The 22,805-nt window shown below is 39.7% G+C and overlaps 1 long non-coding RNA gene across 1 annotated transcript in view; it reads right to left on the reverse strand.

Moving 5' to 3' along the window:
• Window positions 1–2,090: 2,090 nt before the first annotated feature.
• LOC121074297 overlaps window positions 2,091–22,805 on the reverse strand; it is a 56,728-nt gene continuing 36,013 nt past the window's right edge. Inside the window, exons 14-20 of the long non-coding RNA XR_005822256.1 lie at window positions 19,913–20,053; window positions 17,234–17,367; window positions 15,895–16,225; window positions 13,709–13,801; window positions 13,419–13,540; window positions 6,521–6,634; window positions 2,091–2,812 (exon numbers count right to left, since the gene is read on the reverse strand). This is a non-coding gene — a long non-coding RNA (uncharacterized LOC121074297). The remainder of the gene's footprint in view (window positions 2,813–6,520; window positions 6,635–13,418; window positions 13,541–13,708; window positions 13,802–15,894; window positions 16,226–17,233; window positions 17,368–19,912; window positions 20,054–22,805) is intronic.

Genomic DNA, 22,805 nt, shown 5'->3' on the forward strand with positions numbered 1-22,805 from the left:
ACACAATTGTGCTGTACCATCAGAGTAAGGTGGGCTACTGCATTACACATTGAGAGGTGACTACCTCAACTGCAGTGGGTGCAGCTTGTATCCCTGACTCTTAGAAATTGAGGCTGATGCTCAGAGATGAGTTTTTAGGTGGTGGAGAAGGATTGCTAAGGTTGGAGCTAGACAGTTCCTTTTCCTACCTATGATGGGGTATTTCTAGTGATTTGTAAAGCTGTCCAGGATGAGCTTTTGAGATTCAGGGAGCAGCAACAAAATGGCTCCTATGTTTTTCAGCTGCACCTGCAGTTAACAGGAGTTCTGTAGGTTGGTTTCACTGGTGATTTGAGGGATGACACCTTCTCCTGAAATGACTGTTCACAATTACACTTGTACTCTGATAATTAGGTGGCATTCACGGCCAGAAAATTGAAGCAGTGTTAGATGATTTTGAAGCTGTGTTAGTGCTGAGCCAGAGTGCAAAGGGTGTTGGAGCTTGGATCACTGCTGTAATGCTGTACCTGCCCTTGATTATATTACTGAAGCTCTGTGGGATGCGGTTCTCTTGTTGAAAATAGAAATTAGTGGTATTTGCCTATCACAGAACAGCACAACAGGCTGTTAACTCAAGTGGCTTGTATATGTGAAGATACGCTGAAACTGCTAAGAAAGCTCCACTAGCTAGTTGGGTTTTGGACCTGAGTTTATTTTGCTTCGCTGCATTCCAGTGTAACAATTGCAATGGTTCATCTTTAATTTTGTGTGTCTTTCTTCTAATCTATGCACCAAGCTTGGCAGCAATATCATCAGGAAAGGAATTGAAGAGTCAGGGTTTCTGACAATTTGGGCTTGAAAACATTGTGGGAGAGCTTTCAAGATTTTGCTGTCTTCAAACCAGAAATGCAGTTTAGCTTCAGTTTATCTTTAAACCTAACTTTAATGCAAAGCGTAGCTTCACATACTGCAGTTTTGACTTTACCTAATAAAAAATACACATAAAACAAGTAGAAATAGGAAGAAAAGACCTACTTTGCAGAAAAAATAGCCTGACAGTAGAGAATGAGGGAGCCTGACAAACTTGTGGTGTTCTTGTTCAGCTACAGCGAAGGCAGATTAGGGATAAATTACTCAGTGAGCAAATGTCTTGTTTTCTCAGTAACTCCACCTCTTTTGGGCATCCTGCCCTGTCCCCACCCCTTGCACTTGTCTGCATGTCTTAATGGCAGTATTCATGCAGCTGGTAATTTATGTGTCTGAGAGAGAAGATTTACACAGAGCCTTCCCTTCAGTTATTCAGAAAATTTGAGATACAGTATGGGATTTGTTAGGTCCCAAACTCTAACTTAAAAATCACAAACGTCTTGAGGGCTAGACTTGAGTGAGAGAAACTTTACATAGAATAACTCAACCAGAAGTTAGTTCTTAGGTCTTCACTTTACACCTAGTTACAAAAGTTTGTCTTCAAAATAAATACAATGCCTATTGTAACATAAGCACACAGTAATTTGGCTCCGACTGAAGCAGTTCGATGTGCTGCTCTGGAAGACAGACAGAGCTGATCCAGTTACTGAAACCTACTTGATTCAGTTGGTGTCTCGTGTCATAAACACGAATTGTTAATTTCATATTACTCATAACAGGCGCACTGTGAATGTTTGCAGAGTTTATAGGATATCAGTTACAAATGTAATTATACCAGCCATTCCTTAGGACTGACACCAGTTTCAAATTAGAAGCTGACAGGCCTCACCTGCTCCTGAGTTCACTGACAGGTCACCTTCTTGTCATTTTGGCTGTCCCCCCATCAAAATGACATCTGTGTTCATAAAAGGACAGTGAGGGACTCTAAGTTGTTAGAATTGTTGAAGAATAAGAATAAGGTGTCATCTACTCCAATAATGTAGTGCTTAACTTTGGCCTTTCAGATGGCGTGATGCTTGTAGCACCTGACAATGTTTCCAGATACAAGAATAGCTGGTTCGGAGGGGCAGCAGTTGTTCCCTCTTCTACCCATGGATGCTAGGCATTCAGCTCAGCCCTAGCCACAGAGTATAGACAATCCCAGAGACTTGAGCAAAAGGCTTCAAAATACGTTTACCTTTTACATAAAGGAACAGTACATTAGCTTAAATTGAAACATTCAGAGGAAGTTATTACACATTCAGATTTTTTAACAACCTATGAAAGGCTAAAGGTAAATACTGTTCAACAAACAACTGGATAAAATACATTTTAAACCTTTACAATTTGTTGGATATTTGCATTAATTTATTTACATGCCATTTATGTAGATGCAAACCATAATTTTATGTGGAATTGTCCTGGCTCTTGAGAACCCATTCCTTTATAACAGAAGATTCTTCATATTCACTCAGTTAATCTAATGCAGTTGAGGTAGGGCAGTCCGATTCCTGTGTCCTGACACTTCTCAAAACTAGGAAAAAGTGCATCCACCTTCAAACACAGACTTTGGAATTAGTTTGTTTCTGTCATTAAACAAATGGAAATGTCAAGATCCAAACAACTTCAAACTTTCCAGGTTAAAGATCTGGGCTCCCCTAGATTTCAAGTTTATTTTAATAATTACATGCACTAATATAGGTGTGCCTCCTATGGAACAGCTGTACATATATGTTCCTAAGGCTTGGGTTTTACAGGGAGTTAAGTAAATGTATACATATAATCCCATTGAAATTGCCTGGTCCGTTGCTGCTGTGTGCAGAGGAAGGTCTCTGGGTGAGCTCCCAGTCATGGGACATTAAAAGCTTTTCTCCTTGCAGCTCTACGTGCTGGACAGGCCCATTCTCGCCTTCAGCTCACGTGTATGCTGGTGGGAAAAGGGCACAGACATATTCGTGAGAGGGTAGGAAAGGATAAACAAGATGTTGAATTGCACTTTGCCAAATGAAGGGCTCAGAGCAGCCAAGGAAAATCTTTTTTCTTTTCCTCTCACTAAATTAGACCTTTATTTTTGTCTTAGACACTGTGGCTAGCAGAGCTGTAAGGACATTCACAGTTATCATAGTTGCCATCATTCTCTGAAATCTGTCCTTGATTTTATTTTCTGCTCCAGGAAATATTATAGTATTGTTATTTTATCTATCTTAAATAAACCTGAGGCCTGACTACTCATGGTGTAAACAAGCATGACTTCAGGAAAGCAATGCTGATTCATGCCATCCGTGTGTCTGAATCTTAATATAAAAGGGAACATGTTACTAGAGAGTAAACAGAAGCAAACCTTTGTAATAGAAATTCATGTCATCAACATAGACAACCCCATCCAGTGATCAGCAGGAAAAAAATACCCAAGGTAGATTTACACAGAAGCCACCACTTTTTTTTTTTTTAATGATTTGGATATTGATCATTTTTAATCTTCTTCTCAGAACAACCGGGAGATCTATTATAGCTTGAGCCAGCCATGAAAAGCAGGTCCGTTCTTTAACCTGCACCAATTCACTTGGACATATTTTATATCTCCAGGGATTCAGCCACAAAGTCCATTAGAGCATCAGATGCAGTGAGGTCAAATCAATTGTCCATACTGCAGACAAGGTAACCATCATTTACTGTAATTCTCCCCCGTCATGGTAGAGGAGAGGAAAGGTTAAAAGCTGTATTACCACGAGGCTGCCTCATCTATCTTTTAGTATATTGGTAATACCTAAACATTGCTTAAAGAACTGAATGTACAATCTTAAATCTATGTTAAACTGGATTTAAAGGTTAGATTGCCAAATCAAAAATTTGCTAATGATATTTTCTTCAAGGAAAAGCAGGAAAAAATACCTTTTTTTTTAATAAGAAAAAGCAAAAAGCTTTAAATATATTGTCACATCTGACAAGACCCATCCAAAGCAATACTGAACATTCATCTCAGAATGACCTGAATGACTGATATTTATCCTTCCCTATACATAGATATATTTACCTATGAAGTAATTTGCTGTCATCTCTTTAAGCTGGAGATGCTACGACAGTCCAAAAACAAAAGAGGAAGTAAATTCACGATGTATATTTTGCACTGTAAATCAAGTCCTTATGTGTTTGCACTCTAGGATGGGCAATAATAATTGACTGAAGCAATCACTGCTGTGGGAAAACAAACGTCCTGGCAGTGTCGCATCTGAAGGTCAAGTCTGATGACATAGTAAGCACCTGAACTCTCACTGACTCCTGGGGAGGTGGCGGTCGCTGAGCACCTCCCGGAGCTCGCCTGGCGGGGACAGATTTACACAGTCATTGGGTCTGGGGGTGAGGATGCTTTTTCTCCCCCACCTCCCTCTGTTGGGTCTGCAAAGTCATTTATTTCCATTACACTGCCATACTCTCTGGCTCCTCTGCTCTGTGTTAGCTGCATGAAACCAGAGAGAAAATGCAGTTCTGTGCTGCCAGAAACTATGTTCCTCCTCCTTTGAATAATTGTGCTGTCCCTGATTCACTTCACATGCGCTGATGTGTTGCTTGCATGCAGGGGAACCATGCCCACCCCTGCCATGCATGTGAGAGCTGTAGCGCTGCAGCCCAGTCCTTGTAGGACTCTGGTGAAGTGGGAAGCAATAAATCCAGCCTTTTCTAGGTTAATCTTTTCTCTTTCCCTGGATTTCTTTAATCCTGGTCTATTTTCTTTGAGAAAGTGATTGAATGAAGAGCTACTTAGATTTTACATGTTATAGAAATCTTTTCACATCTGTAGAAATTAGGCATTTTTTTTCCTTCTGTCTCAGAAGCTAAGTTGCAGAGCAAACATACACATGCATTTAAAGTAGAGCCAAAGAAGTAAGGAACAGAAAATAGTTGCTGTTACTAGTTGCATATCAAATATATTTCTATGGCTGACATACCTTCATGGTATTCATCTTGGGAGACAATGGGAATATAGTGGGAGTGTAAGAGCTGATGGTGTAGGTTACAGATTAATAAATATTTTTATAATGAAGCTTATTTTTAAATGTTAGGGTTTAGTACTCAGCATAGTAAATTCTAATTTCAGGTAATGTGGGTATTCAGTAACCATAAAAAGAAACTGCTGTAAGTTTTGTATGTGCTGAAGGAGAGAGAAATGTGCTTTCGATTAGGTATTACATACCATTCACTTAGCTGCTTTTCCTCTTCTGTTCCCTCTTTTTATCGCTTACCTTAACACAGACTCTTTGTGGTTCCTTTTTCTCAGTTTATTTTACCCATCCTTTCTGAATTCATCTCAATGCATGTCTACTCACAGGTTTTTCACTAATCCTCAGAGCAGTGCAGATTGGCATTGTGCCATAAAATAATAATGTTACAACTATAAATCTATAGCGGGTAACTCCTTACAAAGTTAAGTACCAGAACAGCTAATGTTATTCATTTATATTTTAATAAACAAATTATGAAATACATACATAAGGAGAATGTAAGGCTAAGAAAGAAAGAAATTCATCCCAGAGTTTGGAAAGAAATGAAAGGTTAAAAATATACTTTCCTTCATAATAGCACAAAATTAGGACTGCATGCAGTTTGCATGGTCTGTTGTTTTCCTTGTTCTGGAGTACCTCTCAGACAGCTCACAGTTTAGCAGTACCCTCACTGCTGGTACGTATTCTGCAATGCTAATTCAGAGAATGGTCCACTGGGTTATTTAGCTGAAACTGGAGTCTCAAAAGAGATCAGACAAACTTTGCTGTTCTTTGGCTTCAACGGATATCACAGCCCTGGCTGAAAGACCACTGAGCTTAATAGAAAGGCTTTGGATCTGGAAAAATGCTTACTGAAATCAATGAGAGAAAGAGCTTTAACTCCAGTGGTTAACACTTCATTCTGGCCCTTTTCTCAATAGATACAGGCATTGGCTCTGCAATGCCTAGTCATTTTATAAGATCAATACGACAAACCTGACTTGTCCAATGGGTGTGTGTTTACTATGTGCTGTCTTAGCATTACAAGTCAGATCAGACTTTTGAAAAATGAGTATTTGATTTTACAATAATTCCAGCCTGTGCAGCAAACAATTTTTTTAAGGAAATCTGTTTAACCAGGAAAATCACTAAGGAATTCCTTAAGAGTTATATATAGCTTTTAGTTGACAGACTTCCTTAAAGAACTCCTTTTTCTATGTCTACAGTAATTAAAATAAAAGTTGTCCTTCGAGTATTTGCTGTTGGCAAGATGTATTTAGTTTAATTTCCTCCAAATGCTAAAGAGCTTGCTACAGTTACGGAGTAGTTTGGTCTTGTGAACATGAGAGAGATTCAGATTCTCAGAATTTGTCATAAAGTAATATATTCAAGCAGACATTTTTGATTCTCCTGGTCACTCTGAGAGAGTGCAGTAATTGCCTGTCATTGCATCAGTAGTCACTGTCCTGGAAGCCGAGTTAATAGCACGACAGCTGTAGCATTACAGACAACATCAGTGCAGGGTTTGGGGGACAAAATTCCTCTCCAAGTAACCAAAAAAGGCAGGCCTGATTACATAAAATGGTGACATTAGACAGAACTGTTCTGAAAACATGCATGAAACAAGCAGAAGTGCATTTGTGAGCAAGTCTTACCCTGGGTGTGGCTTGGGTTATGTCACTGCTTGACTGTTTCATGTTAAAGATGAAACACAAGAGTTTCAGTAGGAGGTTACCAAGGTCATCTCTTCTTTTGAAAAGTAACTTACTCTGTTAAAAGTTGAAATGCGTATTAATGAAAGACATCTTACATCTGTATGCAAATGTTTCCTACAGTGCTATATAGGCCATCAGAGGAGACTTTAATTACAACTTTAATTCCTGCTGAATTCCTGATGTTCAGAACATGAAAATAAGGTGCCAGTATTTGTAACCAAATGAAAAAACAAGTAGCTTAGAAAGAACACACACAACCACAAACCAAACCTAAATGCTTAATTAAACATTTTGGTATTTGCTTCGGGATTGGATTTTGGGCTGAAATTTCTTGTAACAGTTCTTCAAGGGCTGAGGGAAAAGCATGGAAACTGGAGAGTTCTTGCTTTACACAGATGCATCTACTTTGCTTACGAGTTTGTTAACTAACTGTCATCGATGATGATTAAAAGAGCAATGTATATTTCTCCAAACCAGCAAAATGGTGAGAAAATAGATCAAAATGAAACATTACGGTCAACCATAGAGTCAACTGGAGAGGTCCCAGATGACTGGAGACTTGCTAATGTGACACCCATCTATAAGAAGGGCCATAAGAAGGACCAGGGGAACTACAGGCCTGTCAGCCTGACCTCGGTGCCAGGGAAGGTGATGGAACAGGTCATCTTGAGTGCAATCACACAGCATGTGTGGGACAACCAGGGGATCAGGTCCAGCCAGCGTGGGCTCATGAAGGGCAAGTACTGCCTGACCGACCTCATCTCCTTCTTCAACCAGGTGACCTACCTGGTGGATGAGGAAAAGCCTGTTGACGTAGTCTACCTAGACTTTGGCAAGGCCTTTGACACGGTCTCCCACAGTATTCTTCTGGAGAAGCTGGCAGCCCGTGGCTTGGACAGGTACACTCTTTGCTGGGTTAAAAACCAGATGGATGGCCAGTCCTGGAGAGTGGTGGTGAATAGAGTGAAATCCAGCTGGTGACCGGTCACCAGTGGTGTTCCCCAGGAGTCGGTGTTGGGGCCCATCCTCTTTAAAATCCGTATTGATGATTTGGGTGAGGGAACTGAGTGCACCCTCAGTAAGTTTGCAGATGACACCAAGTTGGGGGGAACTGTCAATCTGCCGGAGGGTAGGAAGGCTCTGCAGAGGGACCTGGACAGGTTAGATTGATGGGCAGAGGCCAGTGGGATAACATTCAACATGGCTAAGTGCTGGGTCCTGCACTTTGGCCACAACAACCCCATGCAGCGCTACAGGCTTGGGGCTGACTGGCTCGAACACTGTGCAGAGGAAAAGGATCTGGGGGTGCTGACTGATGCTCACCTGAACATGAACCGGCAGTGTGCCCAGGTGGCCCAGAAGGCCAATGGCATCCTGGATTGTATCAGGAATAGTGTAGCCAGCAGGAGCAGGGTGGTGATCGTTCCCCTGTACTCTGCTCTGGTGAGGCCGCACCTCGAGTGCTGTGTTCAGTTTTGGGTCCCTCAGTACCAGACAGACATTGAGGAACACAAGTCCTGTGAGGAGCGGCCAAGGGAACTGGGGTTGTTTAGTCTGGAGAAGAGGAGGCCCAGGGGACCTTATTGCTCTCTACGACTACCTGAGAGGAAGGTGTGGGGAGCTGGGGGTCGGCCTCTTCTCACAGGTAACTAGTGATAGGACTAGAGGGAATGGCCTCAAGTTGCACCAGGGGAGGTTTAGGTTGGAAATTAGGAGACATTTCTTCTCAGAAAGAGTGGTCACGCGTTGGAATGGGTTTCGCAGGGAGGTGGTGGTGTCACCGTCCCTGTGGGTGTTTAAGGAAAGGTTGGACATGGTATTTATGGAAATGGTTCAGTGGGTGGTATTGGTGGCTGGGAGGCGGTTGAACCAGATGATCTTGGAGGTCTTTTCCAACCTTAATGATTATCTAAAAGATCTTCTACTTTACCACATTCCCAGTTTAAACAAATTTGTCAGATTAATTCAAGGATAAATTTTCCAAGATTTTGAAAGACAGAAAAGCAGTAGAAATATTTCCATGAATTAGACAAAGAAATCTATTTGGTTTTGTCCTCAATGCCCTCACTTCCAGCTCTGAGGTCAGAGTTAATATACTTTGCTGCTGAATGGAAATCTGAAAGAGAAATTGGCTTTAAACAAAAGTGAACATAACCAATTTATTTTCATTACTGAAGTTGAGGAAAATGCAATATGTGTGAAAGGAAAAAGTTATATTATTGGAATAGGAAACATTTATTTTAAAAAAAGTAAAAAAAATAGGAAAAACAAAGAAATTAGATGGTTTTTAAATACAATTTTAAGTAGGCAAAATATCCCTTTCAGCACAGTGTGGGATATAACATTAGTCTTAATTGTCTGTGATCAAAAAAACTGTGTTTCCTCATAAGAACTTTCCCAATAAGACTTTGCTACCTTACCTCATTTTTACCCACAGAAGGCAAACTGCTAGATTTTTGGAGACTGCTAGCAATGTTTTCATTCCTATGACAATTAGTTCATTACTAATCTTGACCATCTCTGCGATGAACTCATGAAGAACTTTAACATTAAGAAGCACCTCATAAATCATTTACAATAAACCTGAAGGAATATTGAGCATTTGTAAATATGACCTCCCTTTGCAGGATTTGTCTGTCTTTTTTTTTTGTTTTTCTGAACCTTTCCTCTAATTATCTTTAAATCTCCATGAAAGTAGCTAAAGAAACTGGAACTGAGATTTGTAGTAATATTAGTCATTTTACTAATGGATATTCTATAGCTTGTCCGTTTTTCCACTTCCTCTTACCTGGTCCCTTCATAACTCAGACAGTTAGACAGACTCTTAATACCCTTTGGTTGGAGCCAAGGGGTCTTACGAATGTAATTTATACAGTAGTTGTTGATTTAAATGGCAAAACCCCCAAATCTTATGCTTTTTAAAAATGTAAATCTATCTGGATCTCATTAACAGAGGTTCTTGACTACAGTAGAAACTCTTTAATTTTTTCAAAAACTATTCGTTTTATTCATGAGATTCAGCTCTTGTTTTCCAAAAATACTATGGAATCTGTTGGTTTTTGTCCAGTGGATTCAGCCTAGAGTAGATTCTAGATCAGTAGAATGTAACAGTAGATTTATTTTAATTCTGAGACTGAGAAACTTCTAAGCAGCTATTAAAAAAAAAAAAGGTTAAAAAGGGTAGCTGCATATTAGAGACAAAACTTTGCCCATGAATAAAAAGCTTTGCTACTTTACTATTCCATTCTGACTGTATGGAAATCAAAACATAGCAAGTCTGCCTTATCCATAATATCTAGAAAACCTATGTGAATGAACCTCCATTTGGGAACAGCTGAGGATCTCTGATGGTAAAAAAAATTGTGTGTTAATTTGTGGATAAAGCTATTCTGATAAAGGTTGTCACACTGTTTATTAGTGGAGTCATAACTTGAGGAGCTACAAGGTTGCACTGACCTACTTCCTGAATAAATTTGGCACTACTCATTGAAGGTCCTAAATGAGAATTATGCTGGTGGTGAAGTATGGTACAGGTTTATTTTATTTATTATATTTTTGTAAAATCCAACAGTATCTACTACTTTACTTTTGAATTTGGGATATATGAGAAGTATGGTAAAGCAATGCAGGTGGTGTTTCTTTTTGTCTCATGCTGCTCTGTTTAGCACATTTCTGCTAACGAGACATAAAATACGCAGGTGGGCTTGAGGAGCCCCTATTGATATTTCAGATCTCTCAAGACGTCACCATCTACCAGATATTGTCGTCACACCTGGCACCTATTTTGGAAGGATACAGGTTTTCTTTTAAGAGGTTTTGCCATTTTAATGCAGAGAAGTCCATGGAAACTGCTTCTTCAACTTAAAGGATCTAACAAGATTTAAGATTCCACTTGTTTCCTCTCCCTGTTATGTTCAACAGTTTATAACTGCATTGCAAGTGTTCATAAAGAAGACAATAGTGCAGTATAATCAGTTCAGACATAGATTACTGGCTCACATAGTGGCTAGTTTTGAAATAAAAAATGAGGTATATCTTATTTTGCAGCTACGTATTTTATGAGCAAAGCATGATTTTATTGCCCCCACAGAAATCCCTTGCTGATATCCATACCGTGTCCTGCACTTGGTCTTGCAGCATTTTGCTTGCATATTACTAGTTAGTGTACATCTTCAGGTTTGGCTGAGAAATTATGAGATATTTGGATAAGCCCCGAAATGAAGATACAGAGCACTAGGCCTGCTCTCTTTTGCTTTTTTTTCCTCACTTGATCATATCAACTTCTGGTTTTAAAATGATGTATTTTGAGGGCAGTATAACAGAGCTCTGAGGTAAGATATATTTTTATCCAAAGAAAGATACAAAATCATGAAAATTATACTGACTCTGCCTTCCTCCCTTCTTTGTTTTTTTTGTCTTAAGCATCTGCATTATTGGAGGACAATACATTAATCACATATCTCACAAGCCAGAATCGTATGTGGCTTGATCAGTTTTGGGGTAAAATTTAGCTAGACTGCCTAAAAATGCTTATTGGTCTCTATGGATTTGTGCTGAATTTATTTAATATAAAGTGTAATATAAAAAAACCTCTCTGCAGTTAATTAGCCTCCAGGTTATTGCAGACCCAAAGGCATTATATTTGAGTTGTCACTGCAACTTGCAAAGATCAGCAGTATTTAATTTTTGTGTAGCACAAAGTAGATTGCATGTGCTTATCTGGCTAATGTTAGTTCATTGTTTTCAGAATCTAATTTCATTTTTAGTTTTCTTGGCCCTTCAAGTTGCTGCCAAACATCATGAACTTTGCTGAAATCAGTTATGTTCCACTGAGATAGTAGCAGTTGAAATGACAGCAGCAGTAGACCTGAAGGTTCCTCCAGAATGATGCTTTTGTAGCTAGCGGCAAGATTTGTTTCTGTTACATTATAAACCTAAAACAAATAGGGCTCATTCAGACTCCTTAGGGATTGGGCAGACCTAAGCTTATTAATTATTCCTGTTTCCTAAGGAGACAGCATCAGCTCTCCTTCATTTGATAATCCTGTTTTCTCAGAAAACGTTTACACATGTTCCAATACCAAGTTAGCAGTGGCAGGAACTCTTTAGTGGTTAGAGAAGTGGCAGAAGGTTAAATCATCTGACTTTGATGTTATGTTGATTGTTTACCCGTAGTGTACAGTAACATCTTAAAAAAATGAAGCAAAGTGGGTGTATTCATTACTGGACAAACACAGCTGACAAGTTAAAGAATATGCGACTCTCTTAAGCTGAGACCAAAGTGCTTCATTTATAATGGAGATTACGGTAAGAACCAAATGAAGTTGTCTAAGGGAAAATGATGTCTCCTGAGCCTTTATTCTGGTTTGGCCACAAGTTAATAACATGACCAGCACTTAACAACAAAATGCAGGACTGTATTATCTTTTAGCAAATGCCAGTCATGTGCAATCCAAACAGGTCAATTACTAGCAAATCTCTGAAGATCTCCTGAAACCTCAGAAGAGTTAGAGATGCCAAGAAAATGTCTAGATGCACAGAGACACAGCAACAGAAATAGGGCACAAACCAATTTGCAGAAATGGAACTTAACCCTTAGAGGGAAGAACCCTGGCTGCTACATATTCATTTCCATTTCATTAAATATTTATGAAGAGACATGCATGTAATGTGATTCTAAATTATGGAATAAGCAAATGGGATCTGTGATGTTTCACTCATGGTTAATCTATTTCTTTCAACTTTTCTGTATCTTGCAGGAGTAATGGACAAATGTGGCTTTTTTTTTTTTTTTGCTTTTTTTTTTCTTCCCACTAGCATGCTAGATATTTGAAAATTAACGTTCTCTTAAATGATTCTAAATCAGCACACACAAAATAGAGTGTAGAGGCCAATGATAGCCTATTCTTCAGCTCAATACGCATGTCTAAGACCTATTAATATTAATGAAACCTACACACAAGCATGTGGGGATAATTGACCCCATTAAATTCCACTTACTCATGAACTACTTTGTAAGGTTTGTTCCTTAGTTATTGTAGGTTTTATCAAGGATGAAAGTTGGAACAGCATGTATCCCAACAGAAGACTATTTCAAAAATAGCTTTGTGAAAATGAAAAGTAAGTACCACAAAGAAACATGTTTTCATCCAGACTTTCACTGTGTAATGAAAATAACTTTATCTTGCTTTAAACAGGATGGTATCATTAGATATTTTTCTCTTTCTTTGACTAGCTTTCATATTAAATGTTAGCATATTGCTAGTAAAGTAAAAAAAAATAAATCGTAAACCCAAGTTTTTATATATCGTTTGATTTAGTCGTGCCAACAGGCTCCTCTGTGAGATACCAGCTAATCAGCACTGGCAGCTCCAGTGGGAACTGGCAGCTCCCACCCCCTAGCACATTTCTGTTTACCTTATTGTTCTGAAACTAGCCATGATGCACAAACATGTCTTGTGTTTACAGACAGGATGGTGCACCTCCCTTCACCACAATAGCTTTGGCATGATGGTCAGTGCAGCCCCATTCATGCTTCTGGGTAAGATGAGGTCTCACACTGCCCATGTCCCTAGGCACACGGAAAGGAGACATATTCCTACACTGATGGGTGATAGTGTTGTCTTAAGGATTTTGTTTCCATTCAGACATTTGATTTATGTGAATGTCTCAACTGCAGCATTGTGAAGAAAAAACCATGCTCAGAAAGCACTGATAGAGGAACACCATTAACTGCATCTGCTCTTACCCCTTCAGTAACAAACTCATGGAAAGGGGGGGAAGCACAAGACAGGTATCTTCCCAGTGTTCATTAGAGAGACTGATAACATTTACTGACCTGATGTGCTCAGCTGAGATCACCAGAAAGCTTTACTCTTCCTCACATAATCCTAGTCACAGAGTTCCCAGGACCCAGGGAGATTCACAATGCCCGGAGAGTTCACGTGTCTCAGTCCATTCCTGTGGAGCAAAACACTGGTTGGGGCTCAATTCTCCACCCACATTTCCCTCCAGCATACATACTGTACAGATATAATTTGGGGCTGTGACCTTCAAAGGTAGCTAAGGAAGGGAAGGATGGGAAGGTAGCTAAACATGGGAAGGATGAGCAGTATTTCAAACACATACCTGGAAATCTGGCCTTTGAATATTTTTTTTCTTCTGACATTCTGGGAATCTTGTCTTCACTGAGTTTTCTTTAATGTTTTTTTCCCATTCTGTCTGAAAAGGGGAGTAAACCAAGAGAGTTATTCTGTTGTCTATTTAATGGCTTATCCCTAAATGTATGAAGATCACTAAGTTCACGCAAGAGAATGCGTCTAGCATCTCTCCTGATTAGTGCTAAGTGGAATTTGACACTGTAGACAACCATATAAGAATTACTATTGTCTTATATCAAATACATGTTATGTTCTCCCTGACCAGGAATGGCTGATCTCTTTCAAGCTGATCTTTTCTTTAGAAGAAGCAGTCTGTGTCATACAACTGGTTTTGCATTTACATGCAATCCCCCCAGACATATAGAGGAAGAAGGAATGCTAGTGAAAGAACTAGTATTGCTGTAGCTAGTTCTTTGTAATAGATACTATTCAAAATAATTTTCCTGACAGTACTGTTACTATTTTCTTGGTAACAATCTCAAACAAATATCACGAACAATAAGATCAAATCTTTCCCAAAAGGAGCACTCAGACAACATAAGTCGTTGCACTCCTTATTCTTTGTGCACAATACAGAAATTAGTATTTTTACAGTCTGTCACCTGGTTCACCTTTAAAATCCCCTTGTTCAGAGCTCCAGTGCACCTGAAGAAGGGCCCAAAAATCACGCTTACCTTCAGCTGAGTCTACACAAGAAGCAGTGTCTCCATAAGCTTCAGACACAATGCTACTTGCACCGGACCCAGAATGAATAATCTCCAGACATGAGTTACTGGCACAATTAGAGCAAGAGCACAGCTGACTGACATACTCAACAAAAGAGCTTTGGCAAAGGTTACAATGGAAAAGCATATAGAGGAAATTCACTCTTGGCGTTGAATGTACCCTAGTAAAAGCAGGACCTACTACTGATTAACAAGCTCAGACTCTGCAGACCAAATACCAAAGGATGAACAATGGCAATAACATTCTGTTATGTCTCTCTACGGCATGCATGCAATTTATCATTAACTTATATTCCATAGGCAGCTCCAGCAGTACATTTTCACAGTCTAATTGACGCATACGAGGTTTGGCTTGCAGCTTTCAGAAAAAATCACAAGCACAGAGAATGCAGTTCCATCCAGCAAGGAAACCAAAGCCCAGCAATATTAGTTACAACTGCAGTTGTGTCTCCAAGGGTGCACATTTAACTGGGCAGCTGGGGTTTCCTCATAAAGCATAATATCTTGCTGATTTCTCCACAGAGCTCTACTAGATTTGGGAAACATGACCGTCTTTTACAAGAGGCAGGAGAACCCCTCTCTGAGGAATGTATTTTTTCCCATGTCAATCATTTTGATTCTTTTTCCAACTTCTATCGGTGTGTTTGCTTCAGAAGTCAGGCTTACTAGTTCCTAGTTCCCAGGGTCACCTCTGAAGCCTTTCTCACAGACTTTCATCTTCCTTTTCCCTACCTGTGGTACTAAGGTCAGTGCAAACAATTGTTACTGGCAATTTCACGAGTACATTCAGAAATTGAGAGTGAATGCCTCTGCTTCAAGTGTTGTACTTGTTTGACTCTTTAATCTGTTGAAGTTCTGAAGACACTTTTGGTCTGACAGGAACCTCCCTGTCCTGATTACTGATGCATTTACTTTTCTTGCAATGGCTTTCTTTTCCATAACTGCTCTTTTTACACCTCTGTCATATGTTGGCACCACCAGTTCACTGGTAGCCTTCTATAGGCTGAGGAAACTAAATACAGTTTTATTATTAGATTTCTATGTTTAGCAAGTCACTCTTAAAAACATTGTTGGCTTATTTATTGTGGTCTTAGCTTCTATGAGTCTATTTCTTCACTGGACATGACTTACTTTCTTACATGGCTTTTTACTTCTCATAGCCTTATTCTCTGCTGTTTTGACAGGATAACTGCTTTTGATATTTGAAGAGGTTGTTTAATGATACACATTTATGCTGAACCTTTATTATTCCTTTAAGCAAACTCTGTAAGGACTGTGCTAGCTGCTCCTTTATATATTTGACTTTGCCATTTTAAGGTAAGTTGCTGCAAAGCTGGATATTTCTAACTTTGTCTTTCTGTGAGGAGTTAAATTTGAGAATGGCAATATTAGTACATAATTCTTTCCCTTGTAAATAGAAAGTTGGCACCTTAGCTCTGCTGAGTGTCTGACCACTAAGTGGTATTGGCATCCAGGTATCTCAGTTAGTGTCTTACATCATCCTTCACTCCTCACGTAAGCCTCAGCCTTCTTATTTTTGGTTATACTGTCATTCCAGAGCTGAATGGCGCAGCTGCTCACAGGAGTAAATGGACTACTCTGGCATGCAACCCCGCTCTTCTGCAGCAGCCATGGAAGAACCTTCTTGGGGTTACCCACTGTGAGGTAAGATGCTGGGCACACGTGCTAGAGGAGGCATAGTCCCCAGTGGAAGGAGCTGCAGACACAGATATTAGCCTGAGTTTCCAACTTCTCAAGTCCTGTGAGAAACAAAGTAATTTATTTTTTTGGTGAAATGCAACTTGTGAGGAGACTTCTTCTGAACTCAGTACTTGCATATTACACTTGACCTGCTGGTTGGGTAACACAATATGCCATTATCTGATTTCTCCAGTGCTTACAGAAAAAATACTTCATAATTAAAGCATTCACATTCACCCATACAACTTCAGAGTTTGCAGGACTGTTGTGTTTCTAATCATGAAAAACATGGCTTTATTTAGATAATAAAATAGCCATAAATAAAGAGTTCACAGGAGCAGGCTGACAAACTTTTTATATGTTTGGTATGTGTACAGTGATGTAGTTTGTAGTGACAGCACAGTGCTCAGAAGAGCAGGTCATATTCTGCTTCCTATTATACCACTGTCAGCCCAGAGAATTTCCATCGTCTATATTTCAACCAGTTCAACTAAGATAAAGATCTCTACGCAGGATTTCACAGCTTCCTTTTTTTCCCACTGTATTATTAAAAAAAAGGAAAGTACTATAGGAGTCAAATTACTTTCAATATTGTTTCTGATAATAAATAAATGCACTACAAATGGTTTAGTCTTAACCATTACTCATAATAAAATCATAAAAAATGGCTGAAATAGATTACAGTAAGGTATCAAGCCCTCCTCCTGCACTATTATGAAATTTAGGTATGTGACACAAGGCAGTGCCTATCAAGATGACTGTCACTGGAAACCAGGCAGGGTAGACATGCTAGGTCTCACAATGAGTGAGACTTTGGATCAAGGCCCCTGCCCTTACATTATTTGTAGCAAGAATAAATAAAGATGAAATTATAATAAAGAAAAGAGAGAGGGCAGTTCTGGGGGGCAAGTGAAACAAGCATTCAAAAAGCACATATACAAGAACCACAAGAAAGAAAGTGGGTAACTGTAAGCTGTGGTGGGATGGCAGAGAGGTGGGATGGCAGAGCAGGGTCTGGGAACAAGCACAGGTGTGTGTAAATGCAGGCTTGGCCTCCCAGCTCTAACCTGCGGAACCGAGTAGCCCAGACAGATGAGCTGGGAGCCCTCCCAGCCTCGGCAGTGGGGCGCTGCCTGCCTGTGCTGGCTGGACCCAGCAGTCCTCGCCATGCCTGCGTTCCTGTGAGTGCAGCTGCCTTTGTCTGAAAGGGAAAAGAAAGCATGAAATATATCACTGGTTGGGTGGGTACAGCAGGTGATGCTGTAGCCTATGAGTACATGCCAGCCCGAGCCCCATGAGGGTTCAGTTACCTGGCAGAGTAGAGCAGGTAAATTGAACTGAAAACCCACAGACAGCAACAAAAGTAGGGCAACATCCACACATGAAGCCTGAGCAGCTTAGCTTACACTAATGGAAAAAGGGATTTGAATAGCTAAAACCTGCTACATCAAACTGAGATGAAAATACAACTCTAAGCATATATTTCTGGACTGCAAGAGGACTGGTAGAGAGGAGAAATGATACCCATCTTACTCCTGTCCCGGACAATTTGCTTTTATTCCCCATTTTTTAATAACACAGAGAGATGCTGCTATCTGTCCAAATCACAGCTTTTTTGTATGTAAATTCAAGAACAACTGGAAACCTGGTTCCAGGCTTAGGAGTGAGATGTATATACGTACCTTCATGGCACGTATACACAGCATACACATACTTATCCCCAGCCCCCATGTTTGTCTGCTTCCAAGTATCTGTGTTTCATTATGCACCCTCACAGAAAGTGATGGCAAACAACTACACAGGAAAAAAGTTATTTTTAAAAAAAATCAAACCTGGTACAAGCTGTTTCTAAGAGATAAATATAAAACTGGTATTATATTTTGAACTCTCAATTAATCAAATGCTGTACATGAAAGAGCAAAGGGCAGATTCTGCTCAGATTTGTAGCACTGTAAAAAATCTGAAAAATTTGCTATTACTCTGTTCATAAGTACCACAGAAGAATCTGCCATTTTCTTGTAATGGAACTGTATGAAATAATAGAACTTTGAATTTCAGGAACTTGTTTCTCAGTGAAGATTCTCATTTCACAACTAAGATTAGCTGAACTCTTCACCCAGTCCCACAAGAGGGTGGGTGCCCTGCAACTAGACAGGTGGCTCCTGCAGAAGGTCAGCAGAAATGTTCATGTGTACTTATTTTTGCACAATATACATTGATTCAAACTGCTTCTGAGCCTCTCTCCCCCCTTTTCAATAGGAATTTTATCATGTTTTTAAATCTTTGCCAATATCAACGTGGGCAATTAAATTTCACACAAAATAGTGTGGGAGCAGCAGTCTCAGTTCCCCTGGATAAACACTGGACTACGTGCTGTTTGTGTTTGACTATGTCAGCCATGAGCTCTGTAAGTATGAAGTCCTGCCAGGCAAGACATAAATCTTTTGTCAATGAAAGGGGTACATTATCAGCTTCTCAGCTGTTTCTTTTCTAAACAGCTACCTGAGGTTTAACATAAACATTCAACATAGTTATTTAAAATAAAATAATAGTAAAAGAACACTTTCTCTCATGCATTGAACACTAATGGCAAATCAGAGAGAGCAGGAATCAGTCCTCACGGCAGGTCCCAGCTCAATCTAGAAATGTGGTAGTGCACATTTGAACTTCTGAAGAGGCAGAGACTTTAATAAGACTTTGGCTGTAATACACTTCATGCCTCTGGAGTCAGTCCCTTGCAGTGAAGGTGCCAGATTAAATCCTGAGAAAACTGGGTAAAACTTTGCTGGGTTAATGAAGCAGTCTCCCCTGGAATACGTTCAGTCCAAGCATGGATATTGGAAGAGAGGTATGATGAACAGGGATCCTTATTCTCAGTGAAAGTATTGTTCCCAGCTATCTTCACATCTAAAAGTATGAAGAAATTAAACTGCTGACCCACCAAAGACCAACAGCTTAAAGGTTCACAAATTTAGTAGCTCTCCATGGATCCAGTCAATCTCTACTCCATTTTCAACTCCTGTAGATGTTGAATTTGGAATTCTAGACTCACCCCTGAAGTAAAGTAGCAATTACAAAACCCACAGAACTGTGGGGAGTACAGAGCAAACAGGATCCACATTGAGATATGGCTTCTAGCCATCGGGTGCTCTAAACTCACTGAGAGCTTTACCAAGCCATGCTGGGTACAGAGAGTCAACTGTGCAGGCTTAAGGCACACAAAGGAAAATAGCATGCAACATGCCAAAATACAGAATTGTGCCTTAATCACAGAGTTCAAATTTGGAGTTAAATTTATTCAAAGCTTTGGAGCAACACTGCTAAAGGAGGCTGGAGAGGGACCGTGTTTTCAGGTGGTACCTTCCTTCACGTTTGCTAAGACCTGTGCTTTTTGCCTGATACCTAAGAAGTCTGATACAAGTATGACAAAAACGATGGATTTATTGTCCTGCTCTAAGGTGCTAGTATCACCCATGTCTCCTCCCAGGTAAACAACCCATCCCTAATTACTTTTTCCCATTAGTCCCAGTTTTGTTACATCCATGCACAACTTTGGTATTTGATACCACTGCAAGGGGAGCTAACCCTTGTGATATGTGCTAGGCACTGTTGGCCTTGTACTAGCCTGCTCCCCAAAGCATCTCCAATGCTCACTCTCAGTTTTCTGTGAAGTTTGACTGTTTCTCACAGAACATCTCCTTGTGTAATTGCTCTCAAAACCATCTTGAAATGTGCTAGCTTCTTACTGTGGGATCTGTTATCCTGTTCGGTTCGGGGCACCTCAGGACTCCATCACCTGCCTGCAGCCCTGGGAGTCAGCATTGCTACCTCAGTCTGCTGGCGTGCGAGAGAAAGGTATGTATTCTGCTGGGACTAAACAATCGTAACTGCAATAAATAAAAAGTAAAACTTACAAAGTTTGTGGATTGAAAGTGACAGCCTTTTCTCATGCTGATTAGTTTCTGATCACTTACGGAATGAGTTATTAAGTGGCAGAAGAGGATCTGCTATCTGGTCACAAATAAAGGTAAAACCTTCAGTAAAATGAGAGCTTGAAAGGGTCATAAAGATGTTTGTGATCAGTCTATGGAACTGGAGGTAAGAAAATTACAGTTCAAGAGAAATGTCTTTGAGTGAGGAAGAACAGAAAACTAAATAAAACCACAGTGTTTGTAGGAGCTGTAGATAAGATTATATGCATTGGATTTACATAGGTCCTCAGAGGAAAATAAAAACATCTCAGTATAAAAACATCAGCTACAACAGCAAAGTGGATAGGCTTGGAAGCATAGGTCTTTTTATATGCAATTTGGAAAAACAAGTTATGCATACATGATTTGTTGTATTTTTGTTGTAGAAGGCTTTAACCCATTTTTATGATTTTAGGATTAATAAATGTTATCCAAGTCAAGCATAAAACAAGCAGCACCTCATTCAGCACACTCACTGGAATTTCCAGTGTATTTATCATTTTCTACTGGGATCGTGGTTATAGCAATGATTAGAAAACAATATGGCAGGAAACTCTTGATGTTAAACATTTGAGTTATGTATCACAGATTGTCTCAAATTCTCTGACTTTTTAGATTTAAATCTTTTCAAAGTTTTCCTGAAGCTTTTGGCACGTTTTCTGCAAGATATGTACAAGAGAGACAGAAGAGTCATGGAGGACTCTTGCTTTCTGTTATTGTTTAAATGCTGATGCTTAAGGTTTAAATTTACAGAGAACAAATCATTCTACATCAAAACTAAGGTGTTGCATGTTTATTTACAGACCAAGCTCCAGTAGTAATGTGCATTTGTCATGGAAACTGATTTGAATTTAATTCTAAACCCTGTTTTGCACCAGGAAAATGTGAGTTTCATTTTACTCGTCTCTGTTTTCAATTATAATTTGACAAAAGAAATAACTGCATTACCTATTTGATTTGCCAGAACTTTATCCCAGCACCACCTGTTGAGCCCTCGGCACTTGAATCCTGACATATAGCAGAGAACAAAATTATGCGGTTGGCATACTAACTAGTAAGGATGCCAACAAAAGCATAATATAGCCTTTGTACTCAAAGTACAACAAAATATATATTAAGCTACCAACTGCAAAGGTTTAAGAAAGCCACATTTAATTATACATGAACATATCTTTCCAACAAATAATTCAGTAGAAAAATGGTATGGAAGTTAGAAAGGACCCCTTTTGTATGATTTGCTTTGGTAAATACTGCAAGCGTAAAATAAATAAAGTTTCACAATACCGTAGTAGATTTACATTAGAGATGGCAAGAAGATAGCCAGCTAGTTTATACAAATAGATGGGTTCAACGCTATCAGCTTCTCAGTTTAAACAAAATGCCCCATGTTCATTTCTAGTGGGGAAGCTGATTAGCACAGCCCTGGTCTCCCAGGAAGGTAGAAGAAGAGGCTCTTAGCACTAACCCCAACCAACACCTCTCTTCTGCCAGCGACTGGAACCAAAGGAGTAAGGATCAACTGTGTCTCAGAGACTCTGTCTCTTTGCCACAAAAGTCATCACAATTGCTTTCCTGGCACCAGAACTCTTCTGACCCGAGGTCTGCACAAAAGACTGGGTAGAACTTGAAAGGAGATAGGATGGGCCGGTAGGGATGAGGCAAAAAACACCGCTCCCCAGTTCTGCAGAGGTCGGAGGAGCTCTGTGCAGGGGTCTCTAAAGTCCCCTCCTGCCAGGGGGCTCATGGACTCAGCCTCTGTGGGAATGGGCTTTTAACCAGGATGTGAAGAAAATGGGTTCAGTTTTCCAGGGCCCTGACCTTCCTGTGATCTTTCCCAGACAACAGCTGCATCTGCCCCTAGGATGGGCTTTATTTCCCCAGAGTTTGTCCAGAAATAAGAGTGAGATCATTACAGACTTCATAAGGGAGTGTTTTTAAGTTTAAGTGTTTTTAACTGATGACAATGACAATTTACAGATTTTTGTCACCCTCAAAAGCCTAAGAACAAATTAAATCTGGAAATCTGACTGTAGCGTTGCTACTTCAAAGAGACTGTTGGCCAGGAAAATGACTTTGGATGGAAATGAGTATGTTCCAAGGTAGGAGAAAACAAAGAATGTAGTCTTGCTCCTGCTCACCCAGAAATCACCACAACTCCCCTCATACAGAACCAAGGATGAGGACAGGGTGAGGCAGAAAGCGCTAACTGACATGCAGGGGAGGGAAAAGAAGGTTGGGAAGCATAAAGAGAGGTTAATTGCCAGTTTTCCAGTGTTGCAGCAATTCTCCTGATGCATTTGTGCAGGGCTGAGCACAAAGGTTTTGATGTCAGCTAAGGCTCAATATTAGAGTATAAAGTATAAATGAAAGACCACTAAAACTTTGTATAAGAAACCAAAATACTGTAAGTTAAATAAAATATCTAGAAAATCTTTGAGAGAATTGTTGAGACAATGAAGGATAGCTTTAAAATAGCTTGGAAGAAAATAGCTAGCTTTGCAAACAAGCAAAAAAAAAAAAAAACCAAAAAACAGCTGTAAATCACAAAGTAACCAAAGGATTTTACTTACTAAAGCAACTTTTGCACTATAAGCTATTTAGCTAATTACTATCACCTAAATGGATAAAGTATCTCCTGCTACCTGTTAGCTATCACCAGACACCATGT

This window comes from Cygnus olor, chromosome 8 (assembly GCF_009769625.2).
Source record: "Cygnus olor isolate bCygOlo1 chromosome 8, bCygOlo1.pri.v2, whole genome shotgun sequence".
Lineage (NCBI taxonomy): Eukaryota > Metazoa > Chordata > Aves > Anseriformes > Anatidae > Cygnus > Cygnus olor.